The sequence below is a fragment of the Felis catus genome, chromosome C1 (assembly GCF_018350175.1).
Source record: "Felis catus isolate Fca126 chromosome C1, F.catus_Fca126_mat1.0, whole genome shotgun sequence".
NCBI classification, from domain to species: domain Eukaryota; kingdom Metazoa; phylum Chordata; class Mammalia; order Carnivora; family Felidae; genus Felis; species Felis catus.
In genome coordinates, this window is record NC_058375.1 from 13,754,486 (window position 1) to 13,765,278 (window position 10,793).

At 51.6% G+C, this 10,793-nt stretch overlaps 1 long non-coding RNA gene across 3 annotated transcripts; it reads right to left on the reverse strand.

Moving 5' to 3' along the window:
• Positions 1–211: 211 nt before the first annotated feature.
• Positions 212–7,420, reverse strand: LOC109502123. 3 transcript variants are annotated; one of them, XR_006583960.1, is made up of 4 exons: positions 4,192–7,420; positions 2,134–2,205; positions 1,252–1,380; positions 212–643 (listed from the first exon to the last, which is right to left on the reverse strand). It is a non-coding gene; the product is annotated as an uncharacterized LOC109502123 (long non-coding RNA). The 3 variants fall into 3 exon arrangements; XR_002160516.3 differs by lacking the exon at positions 2,134–2,205; XR_006583959.1 differs by having other exon boundaries at positions 1,252–2,205.
• Between the last annotated feature and the right edge of the window lie 3,373 nt (positions 7,421–10,793).

A 10,793-nucleotide genomic window follows, 5' to 3' on the forward strand; every position in this document is an offset into this window, starting at 1 on the left:
AGTAGTGAACGGCAAGCTGGCAAGAGAAGGAAAGACGCCTTCCAAGAAATGCACGAGAAGAGGGGCGCCTGGGTGGCGCAGTCGGTTAAGCGTCCGACTTCAGCCAGGTCACGATCTCGCGGTCCGTGAGTTCGAGCCCCGCGTCGGGCTCTGGGCTGATGGCTCAGAGCCTGGAGCCTGTTTCCGATTCTGTGTCTCCCTCTCTCTCTGCCCCTCCCCTGTTCATGCTCTGTCTCTCTCTGTCCCAAAAATAAATAAACGTTGAAAAAAAAAATTTGAAAAAAAAATTAAAAAAATAAAGAAATGCACAAGAAGAGCCATCAGTTTGAGGGAGCAAAGGTACCAGAATTTCTATTTTATAATGCATTCTTTATCTCGTGCTTTCTGTTTTCCTGTTGGGAAAACTGGACGGCCACATGCAGAAAAATGATGAAAAACTTGGAACATAAGACCTGAAACCATGAATCTCCTAGAAGAAAAAACAGGCGGCGAGCTCCTTCATATCCGTCTCGGCGATGCTATTTTTGGATCTGATGCCAAAAGCAGAGGCAACCAAAGCAAAACTAAGCAAGTGGGCCTCCGTCAAACTAAAAAGCTTCTGCCCAGCGATGGAGACAAACCATCAACGCAATGACAAGGCAACCTGCAGAATGAGAGAAAATATTTGCAAATCATATATTTGTTAAGGGATTCGTATCCAAAATATCTAAGGAACTCATGCAATTCAAGAGAAGGAAAAAGCAAGCAATCCAATGAAGTTTTTCTATTAGTGTGTGTCTTAGAATGCACACGGTGTATTTGCATGGGAGTACATGTGTATCATTTATTTATAAATAAATGTCCATGTAATGGAGATTTTGTTCTCTCTATTTCAGGCGTGATCCTAGAAGGTGGGGATAGCAGCCTAACTGATGAAATATTAGCTCGTTAGTGGTCCTGGAATCTTCAGCATAGTGAAATCTTTGCTTCCCCCTCCAGCTTCATCTACCACCTCCCCCACCCCCCAGCAAGCCATACCAAACCCTGTGTGTTCCCCGGGCACCCATGTTCTCCCTCCAAGCCGATTCACTAGCTGTTCCCTCTGCCAGAGTGTCCAGGCACCCCGCCCCCTTCACTTCCCGGCTGATACGTGCATACCTGTGCCTCTACACCCAGATCAAGTGACACCTCTGCCAGAAAGCCTTCCTGGACGCACACCCCCACCCAGGCTGGGTGCCCCTCCTCTCTGTTCCCATAGCACCCTGAGCTTACCTGCACAACACTGACCACATGACTGCAATTGCCCGTTTATGCATCTGTGACCTCCGCAAGGTTGGAGATCGTCCTTCAGATCCGAATCCCTGGTGGCCACCCAGCCCCGGGCCTGCCATAGAGTTGTCTCTTAGTAATCGGTGAGGGAATAAATAAACAAGAACAGCAAACATGAATACTGCACCTCGTAACGGCCGGGCACTGGTTTAAGAACTTTACACACATGAACACATTGAACACAAAAACCACCCCACAAGGCAGGTATTTCTGTTGTCTCCATTTCACAGAGGAAGAAAGAGAGGCACAGAGAAGTCATGTCACTTGCCGAGGACACATAACTGGTAAGTGGCAGAGCCAGGGTTTGAACCCAAGCAGATCAGCTTCAGAATCCACGTAATCGGGGTGCCTGCGTGGTTCAGTCAGTTAAGCTCTGACTCACGACTTTGGCTCAGGTCATGATCTCGTGGTTCGTGGGTTCGAGCCCTGCATCGGGCTCTGCACTGACAGGGCGGAGCCTGCTTGGGATTCTCTCTCTCATCCTCTCTCTCAGCCCCTCCCCTGCTCGCTTGCTCTCAAAATAAATAAACTCAAAAAGATTCCATGCCATCAATCACTACGTGCGCGGTCAAATGCTCTGCCCCCGAGCTATGCCCCCTATCAATCACTATGTGAACCACTTAGTAAAAGAACGAACAGAGGGAAGAAGGAAGGAACAAAGGACTGAACGGGTAAACAAAGGGATATGAGGCAACAAACCAAAGGCATCATGAGACAGTGCCCCGCTGGCTCTGCAGACGTCAACCACCCGCTCTATCTGTAAGATGCTCTTGTCATTTTCCAAACTTCAGTTCGTGTTCCAGATGCTGGCTCCTTCCTCCTCACCTTTTTCCTGGCACCAGCCCATCTTTGCTGTCCTCAGTGGTTCCTTCCTAACAGCGTTCAGGGTAATGAGATCTGAACCGTGAGATCACCGAGGGTTAGAGCTGGAAGGTATATTAGAGACCAGGCCATCCAACCCTCCATTTTGTAGGTGGATAAACAGACCCAGAGTGCAAAGCGACTGCCCCAGGTCACCCAGCAAGCTAGTGGCAGAGTGGAGAGTGGGCCTAGCTTCCTGGTTTCCAGTCTGTGTCTCTTTCCCAACCTGCCTCCGTTCACTGCTTTAGACTTGTCCGTCAGAAGGCATTTTGGGGCACAGGCACAGCAGGCAAGTTTAATGATTTAATGCAGCCACTACCCCAAACCTGCTTCTGCATTGGTTTCAAAAGGTTGTAGGAATAAGGGAGATAAGAAATTCAAGGTCAGAGTCCTGTGATTTCCCCCAGGCAAAGAAATAAACACCTGAAGCCACACGGATGAGTCACCGTGCACTAGATGTTTCCTTGTATTACCCCATTCAATCCAACATTGACAATTATCCCTGTTTCACAGATGAGCACACTGAGGCTCAGAGAGGCAAACAGAGGAACCAACCTGTCCCAATTTTCCTGGAGCAGTCCCTGTTTTACAACTGACAGTCCTTGTCTCGGGGACCCCTCGGTCCCAGCCAAACCGGGACAGCCGGTCACCTGAAGGACTGGATCCCAGAGACCCAGGCCCAGATACGGTGCCAATTCCCATGCCCTTTTGGACCACCTGGTAAATGGATAAGCCTGAGAGGGAGAAATAAACAGCTAAGCAAGCAAGGAGGGAAGGGGGCGGGGAGGGGGCAGGAGGAGGGTGGGCACAGAGGGGCAGCTGTCAAGTCAGGGCGGCCCAGGGCCCGGCAGCCAAGCCCATGGGTGTCTTGCCAAGGGAAGACAGGCTGTTCTATTCTTCTCTTCCTCCCAGGAGCAGTCTGTTTACCATGATAACTGCCTTCTTATCTCAGCCAGGTCTCTGGTTTCTTGTCGGACAGTGCAGGGGTTAAGGTCTGAGGCTCTGACAAAACCAGTCTCCCTGGGACCCTGGCAGGCTGCCCAGCCTTGCCTGGAAAGCCTGGTTGGGGGCAAGGGGGAGGCATGTGGAACACCGCAGGGTAAGAGGCTTCCCTGCTGGTGAAGGCCACGGGGAGACCAGGACCCCGACGCTTGAACACTGGATTTCCGTGTTTCCTGGGAAAGGACTTCACAGTGGTCAGCCAGCTGCCGGACGCCAGACCACACACAGCCCTTTGGACCTTCCGCTTGCCCGAAGCACTCAAGACAGGACGTGTCGCCTCCACCTTGCAGAAGGGGAAGCTGAGGCCCAGAGAGGGCCGTCCCTCGCTGAGGTCGCACAGCGTGTAGGTAAACCGGCATGTTGATGGCAGGGCTGTGACTCCAACTCTCCCTGCCTCCCAAGCCTGGGCTCTCTCCTCCACATGGGGCTGTAAAATCGCGACCCTGGAGACGGACTGTGTCTTTAGTGCGTGTCCATGTGACTCTCGTTTGCCAAGCACACCTGCCTGGACACTGCCCTCGGCCTGCTCCACCCGGCTGATTCCCCCTCATCCCTGGACGCCGGCTCGAGGGCCCTCACGTGCAGTCAGCGTACCTGACCCCTAGGCTGGGTCAGGGTCCCGTCCCGGAAGTCATGGCAGCCTGAGCTCCGAGGGGACAGGAAATGATCCCCCAACCCCCAGCACGGCCATGTTTGTCGATGGAACAAATAATTAAATAGATTAATTAACTGCCAGATAACCTTTAGCTCTGTCTCAAGCAGGTGGCATCCCAAAGGCAACAGCCCACTTTTGAGCAGGTGCCCCTGCTCTACCCTCCATCCCCTACAATCCCACTGACCTTCATCCCTCCCTTCACTACTCAAAGTCTAGTGTGGTCTCCGGATCAGAAGCATCAGTACCACCAATAGCTTGTTAGAAATGCAGATTCCCGGCACTTAGCTAAAAGCCTGCTAAACGTTAGGTTTCACTATCACTATGCGCTATCGTATTTGAGCTTTGCTACCAACCCCATTCGGTACCTGTGTCCTCATTCCTGTTACTACAGACGAAGCTGGGTCTCTGGCCGGGGTGGGGGGTGGAGGAGGGAATCCCTTTCTCCAGGTTGAACAACCAGGAAACGAGACCGGTGAGCTTCAGATCTAGGGTTCATCTAACCCCAGAGCTGTTGAAAATTAACCCTGATGTTCCGTCTGGTGGGAGGGGATGGAAAGCCCGCATTTATGGAGCACGCCCTACATGCAAAACCCTTTCCCTGGTTTATCTCATGTAATCTTTTTGACCTCCTCGTAAAGAAGGGGATTTTACAATTCTTTTCACAGGCGAGAATACGAGGCTCAGAGGTAGGAGGGACTCTCCCAAGGTCCACAGCTAGACAACCGCAGAAACGGGGTAGAATTCAGCTCTGTTTGCCTGATGTCAAAGCCACAGTCTGCTCCGGGCCCAGCTAAACTAAGGCATTGGACACTGACTGCCAGGGGTTTGCTGAGTCACTGCTCTGGCTCCCACCCATCCAGACTCCCACCGGAGAGAGTCTATGGTCCCGGATCATAATCCACACTTCCCTTCCCCTTCCGAACCCTCAGCCTTCGGCTTAATCGTTATCCAATTCAGACCAAGCAGAAACACACATGGATCAGTGGGTCACCAACGTGTGACATAACCTGGCAACGATTTCTAACAGCTATAGCAGGTGCTAAGAATCCCAGGGATCACCTCCCTGCCTTCCTCTTACTGTAGGTCCCACCCCACCTGATCCCAGATGTGAACCGCTGCAGCAGGCGGGGGTCACAGGAAATGCCGTATGCCCTGTTGATGGCCGCAGGAAAGTGGGACCAAAGACACCCATTCCCGTGCCACCCCTGTCCCTCCGGCTATGAGACCTTGGCAGATTTCCACCTCCCTGAGCCTCAGCTTCTCCATCTCTGAAATGGTGCGTGATAACCCAACCTTCCAGGCCGTGAGAAGTCTGAGGGGTGCGTGGAAGGGACTGGGGGTCCTCACTGTTCTCACCCCGCCAAGATGAAAACACAGCTGGGGGCTGTGTGACGGGCCGGCCGGCAAGAATGGCTGTGCACGGGCATGGGTTTGCTTGAGTGGCTCTCGGGCGGGGGCACGGGGGGGGGAAGGGTCGTTTGAAAGAAGAGGCGGGAAGATGGGGCTGGGGCGGTGGCACAGGTGTGCGTGCCCTGGGAGGAGGTGCCCAGGCAGGGACAGGCAGTGCTGTCCACAGGGAGGACGGTGTGAACGGGGCAGTAAGAGTGGTCCTTCCCTGCCGAGAACGCAGCTCTGTGGGTCCAGAAATGGGGGGTGCGGGGGGGGGGCGCTTTGGGAAACGGCTCTTGGGATGAATCTCCGCATTCCTACAGACAGCACTGGCCAGACCCCTTAAGTGACTTCAAGGGCAAAAGACACTGAGGAGGAGAAGAATGGCAAAAATAAAGGGCTGAAAGGAGAGGGGTTGAGCCCTCAGGACTCGGGAGGTACACTTGGACTCCCAGCTTCTCCGGCGGAGGGGGGGGGGCGGTCTGCAGGGGCCAGACGTCCTGAGGAGCAGCTCGCAGCCAGACCCACTGAAATCTGGGTGGGTGCTATTAACGTGAGCCTGCTCACACCCAGGGCAGGAGAGACGGGTTCCAGACAGAGGAGGAGGTGCGGACCCCCGGACACAGAGCTGGCAGAGCCGGGCCTGCGGGCTGTGAGCCCTACAACCTGCACTCACCCTGCCTACCCTCTCCCAGACCTGGAGGCAGGGCGAAAGGCACGCCCAGGGGGACCCCAAGAAAGTCCTTATAAAGTGAAAACCTCTCGTGAGTCAGCCAGAGCCCAGCGGCCCAGCTCATTCATGCCAAAGGTATTCTCTTTCAGCTCTATGTGCAAAGCCTCTCGCTGCCTGAGGTGAAGTCATTGCTGGTAACCACGCTGCCTTCTGGTAAGTCTCCTCTGAACTTTTTGTTTCTGTTTAACCCACCAGACCTCGAGGGAAGCTGGCAGCCTGCAGGGGTGCAAAGGGCACCGGACTGAGTCAGAGGCCTGGGTTCCAAGCCCAGCTCTGGCCCTTTCCAGCTGCAGGACGCTGGCCAAGGCAAGTCACATCTCTGGGCCTCAGTCTCTCCGTTTGCAAAATGGAGTCACTGCTGTCAGAAGGAGTCTAAAGAAATATACAGCACTACACAGGCATTCAACCAGCAGATATTTATCGAGTGCTTAATATGTTCAAGCACTGTGCCCAGCACAGTGGAAGTTATGGTAAGGAATCATACACACACACACACACACACACACACACACACACACACACACGGTCCCCATTCCCTGTCTTTGGAAGAGTCACATTCTGCTGGGGAAGACAGACATGAATCAAATGATTCCATAAACAAACATTAAAATGTAGCCATGATTAGCACTGGTATGCGGTGCTATGAAAGCCTGTGATGGGGGTTTGACCTGGCCTGGGGTGGGCAGGGGCAGGTCAGGGATGACCTACCAGAGGAGTAATGACTGAGTGGGAGATGGGAGACACAGCAGGCAGAGAGAGGCTGTGAGCAAAGCCCTTGCAGAGAAGCAGAACCATGGGCCTTGAGTACAGGGGTGAGAGGCGAGGGGAGTGCGGACGTAATGGGGCTGCAGGTGCAGGGAGGTGGGCATCAGTACAGAGCCTACAGTCCCTGAGGGCAGTTTCCAGCTCTGATATTCCAGGCCAGCAGTCCCCGGGTGTCTTCAAGTGGCCTTGCAGAGAACAGTAGGAAATACCAACGGGTCAAACTTAATTCGGGGGCTAAATCAGACACCCATCATATACCTGATCGTGGTGCGAATGAAACACAGCAGGTGGGAGAAAACGTGTAACCGAAAATGTTCTATCCCTTACTTTAATTGTTCTGTGATTTGAAAGAACACTATCATGATTTGATTTTGTGATAGAAAAACTTCAGCCCAGTGCACAGAGTAGCGGTTTTCCACGGGAGTCCAGTCGGATCCCAGCTAAACTCAGCACCTGCCTTCCACAGGGCACAGCCTGCAAGGGGCCACCAGGTGGTGGCTAAGGTGGGGCAGAGAGATCCTTGGGCGCCTGCCCCAAAGAGACCACACACTGGTGATGGTTCTCTCATTTCATTCTGAGAGCACAAGAAAATTCACATTCAGGAACCTGGCAATATTTGCCTTGTAAAGAATACGCTGCTGGGGTGCCTGGGTGGCTCAGTTGGTTAAGCATCCGACTTCGCCTCAGGTCAAGATCTCATGGTTTGTGGTTCGAGCCCTGTGACAGGCTCTGTGCTGACAGCTCAGAGCCTGGAGCCTGCTTCAAATTCTGTGTCTCCTCTCTCTGCCCCTCTCCTGCTCACATTCTGTCTCTCCTCTCTCTCTTAAAAATAAATAAACATAAAAAAAAAAGAAAAAGAATATCCTGCTTAGAAGAAAACATAAGGGGGTAAGCTCCTTAACACTGGTCTTGGCAATGATTTTTGGGGGGGATTTGACACCAAAAAAGCAAAGGCAACAAAAACAAGGATAAAGAGTGAGGTTACATCAAATTAAGAAGGTTCTGCACAGCAAAGAAAACCACCAACAAAATGAAAGGCAAACACATGGAACAGGAGGAAATGTTTGCAAATCGCATACCTGACAAAGGGTTAAGATCTAAAATACACAGGGCGCCTGGGTGGCTCAGTTGGTTAAGCATCTGACTTGGGCTCAGGTCATGATCTCGCGGTTCATGAGTTTGGGTAAGCCCCACTTCTCTCGCTCTCTCTCTTTTTCCCTCTCTTTGGATTCTCTCTGCCCCTCTCTCTCCCTCAGTCTCTGATCTCTGCCCCTCGCTCATTTACACTCTCTCTCTCAAAATACATAAATAAATAAATAAATACACAAAACTGAAGAACAAAAAAGGGAAAAAAAATCCCCAAACAATCCAATTAAAAAATGGCCAGAGGAACTGACTTGACATTTTCCTGAAGAAGACACAGAGATGGCCAGCAGGTACCTGAAAGGGTTCTTGGCATCACTCATCATCGGGGAAATGCAAATCAAAACCACAGTGAGAGATCACCTCACACCGGTCAGAATGGCTACCATCGAAAAGACGAGAAGACACCAAGCAATGGCCAGGATACGGAGAAAAGGAACCCTCGCACGCTGTCGGTGGGAACGTAAACTGGTGCGGCCACTGTGGAAAGATAGTGGATGGAGGCTTCTCAAACCATTAAATGTGGAGCTACCATACGATCCAGCAATCGCACTTCTGGGTATTTGCCCAAAGGAAATAGGATCAGGATCTCAACGAGGTATCTGCAATCCCGCGTTCACTGCAGCATCACGAACAGGAGCTGAGATACGAAAACCACCCACGAGTCCGCCGACAGAAGAGTGGGAAAGAAGGTGATACAGTGTACAATGCGCACCATGAAAAAAAAAAAAAAAAAGGAAATCCCACCAGTTGGGACAACTCAGATGGCCCTTGAAGGCATGATGCTGAGTGAAACAGGCCAGAGAAAGACAAATACTGCATGGTACCCCTTACAGGTGGAATCCGAAAAAGACAGGGTCAAGCTCAGAGAAACAGTAAAAAAGTAGTTGCCAGGTGCTAGGGGGTGAGGCAAACGGAGAGAGGTTGGTAAAAGGGCACACATGCTTTGAGCTCTAAGATGAATGAGGTCTGAGAATCTAGTGCGCAGCATGGGGAGTACAGTTGCTAACACGAGATTGTGTAGTTGAGGTTTGCTAAGAGACTAGTGTTCCCACAATAAACATACACACACACGCACACACCTAGTGATGGATGTGTTAATTAACTAGATGGGAGGAAACCTACCTACCTACATCGAATCATCACGTTTTACACTTTAAATATATTACCATTTTATTTATTAATAAAGCAGAAAAACAATATGCTGAATAGCGACTTCATATTGGGCACTGTTTGACGGTTAGTGCCTATCATCTCGACCCAGAGAGGACTGCCAAGAAAACCAAGGCCATCTCCTCTGCCATGGCATTCCCAGCCCGGCATTTAGCACAGGGAGGCTGGAGCTGAAATTGCTCGATCCACTTCGTGAATATTAGATATTGAACTATCTAGAATTTTTATTGCCATCTTTAAGATCGTGGCGGGTTTGGGGCGCCTGGGTGGCGCAGTCGGTTAAGCGTCCGACTTCAGCCAGGTCACGATCTCACAGTCCGTGAGTTCGAGCCCCGCGTCGGGCTCTGAGCTGATGGCTCGGAGCCTGGAGCCTGTTTCCGATTCTGTGTCTCCCTCTCTCTCTGCCCCTCCCCCGTTCATGCTCTGTCTCTCTCTGTCCCAAAAATAAATAAATAAATAAATAAATAAATAAATAAATACATACATAAATAATAAATAAATAAAACTTAAAAAAAAAAAAAGATCGTGGCGGGTTTAGAGAAGGGCGATCGCTCTGTCTCTAAAAAGCGTTGAACTGCAGGAGTAGATAGAGGTGAAGACCTCTCTCCCTCCTCAATATATTTTCTTGAAACAAGTGTGGTCACCCAGTATCGTTCCTTCTAGGGCCGGAGAGACGGAGGAAGGAAGAAAAAGGGAAAGCAAAGTGGATGTCCTGAAGCATCTCTGAGCATCCTCGCTTCGTCCGGCCCTGTGCTTAGCCTGGGCTACCCAGAGAATAGCCAAGTCAGGCATCTGGGTTCTGAGATGATAGTAAAGCAGGACAGGTGCACAGGCGAGGGCTCCAAGCATGACTTAAGCAATCAGCAGTGTGGAAAGACTCTGAGCAAGGCACGTGGTCCACAGATGACCCTCTGGGGCTGGCATAAGGCAGTCCGGCCTCTGGACACAGGTGACTTGACTTCCAACCCTAGTTCTCCTGTTTTGTCATTTGGGCAAGTTCCCACTCTGCTCTGAGCCTGTTTTCTTGGCTGGGAAATGGGTCACCAGTAGCTGTGAGTATTGAGTGAGATAACGTATGCCAAGAACTCTGCCCCCAGCGCAGCCCTCAGGGGTGGAGAGGCCAATGTGGGCTGTGGGCATCTGGGGAGGTTTCTCCCGTGGGGCTGGCACAAGTCCTTAGAAGTAAGGGCAGGGACTGAACAGGGGACGCCTGGTACCCACAGCAGGTGCTCTGTGTACACAGGTAAGGCCGGTTCTTTCATCCCTGCTGACGGCAGCGGAGGTGGCTACTCCCTTTGAATGATTTATTTTGAAGGACAGCTGATCACAGACTTCACCACTTCCCGCCTCAGTTTATTCAAACTTCAGCCAAGCCCTGGTTTAAATAAAGGTCACCAGGAAATGATTTCACTCCCATTAGCTACATGTTTCACTGAAACCCATAGAGCAATTCATGCACCTTAGGGACAGGGGAAAGTAGCTAAATAAAGCCCTTACAGCACTGCAGACACTGGCCCCAGACTGGCCTCCAACCAAGGAATAAAATGACGGGCAGATGCTGGCAGAGGCTGGGTCAACTCGTGCACTCAGTCACAGCCAGAAGCCGTAAAAGGCAAAGGTTGGCGGTGAAAATATACTGAATCTGTTGCAGGGACCCCCATCGCCTTTGCCTGGTGCTTAGAATCGTGGACATCTGCTGAAAGGGGCACAGATGTTGCCATCTGGAAGCTTCTACCCGCCACCCTCCTGTTCCAAGACGGCCAG